The following is a 970-nucleotide window of genomic DNA, read 5'->3' as shown; positions in this document are numbered from 1 at the left end:
GGGGCGACACTGAGGGTTGCGATCCGTTGCCGGACACGGAAAAAGACAAAAAAAAAACAACAATGATTATCAAGTTAAAACTGGAAAATCCAGTATTATGAGTATATATCTAAAAAGATTTATGCTTCTCAGGGCTGGCCAGTTAGCTCACTTGGTTAGCGTGTGGTGTTGATAACACTAGTGTCAAGGGTTTGGATCCCCTTACCAGCCAGCTACCAAAAAAATAAAAATAAAAAATAAAAATATGTGTGCTTCTAAATTAACAATTTCCCAATAACTTGCCACTGGCCTTAGGTTGAAATCCATTATCCTTTAACATGGCTTAACAGGTCTTCCGTGACCTGGTTCCTTCTTACATCTGTAATCCTCAACTCTTGCCACTCTTGCCCTTGCTTTCTCCACTCTTGCTATACTGGATGGACTTCTTGCAATCCCTAGAATGCTTGCCCAACCTTTCACCACTGCTCCTGCTCTTTACTCTGCCAGCAGCACTCTCTTTATCTCTCTCAACTGGCTTACTTGTGCTTATTTCCAGCTTAAGCCTCATTCCTTTAGGATAGTTTTCCTGAAGACCCTAGACAAGTTAGATCCTTACACAATCCCATAGCATCCAGTACTTCCCTTTCTTTACACTTACAAATAGTAAACTTAAATATTTACTATTTAACATCCCTGCCAGATAGGAATCTCCACTGAGGTCAGGGACCATGTCTGCTTTTTCCCAGAGTGTATAGCACAATGCCTGGCCCACCATAGATGTTTCTGTAAGTATTCGTTTGAATACAGGCTACATTTTAAAGGTTAGTAAAGCTGTTGATTCATCTAATTGTGAGAGATTCAATAATGAGATTATTGAAATACTGAAAAAAATACATGGAAAAATGACTTGTTTTTAAATTTTATTAATACACTTTTTTTTTTTTTTTTTTTAAAGATGACCAGTAAGGGGATCTTAACCCTTGACTTGGTG

General features: G+C 38.2%; 1 protein-coding gene across 1 annotated transcript in view; it reads left to right on the top strand.

The window, feature by feature from the left end:
* Positions 1 to 970, top strand: part of LOC103601865 (uncharacterized protein C5orf34-like) — a gene marked incomplete at its 3' end in the record, with an annotated part of 11,388 nt that overhangs the window by 7,463 nt on the left and 2,955 nt on the right. The window lies entirely within an intron of this gene.

The sequence above is a fragment of the Galeopterus variegatus genome, unplaced genomic scaffold, assembly GCF_000696425.1.
Source record: "Galeopterus variegatus unplaced genomic scaffold, G_variegatus-3.0.2 Scaffold3913, whole genome shotgun sequence".
NCBI classification, from domain to species: Eukaryota; Metazoa; Chordata; class Mammalia; order Dermoptera; family Cynocephalidae; genus Galeopterus; species Galeopterus variegatus.
Note: the sequence above shows the minus strand (reverse complement) of the source record. Positions and strands in the feature narration are given on the sequence as shown.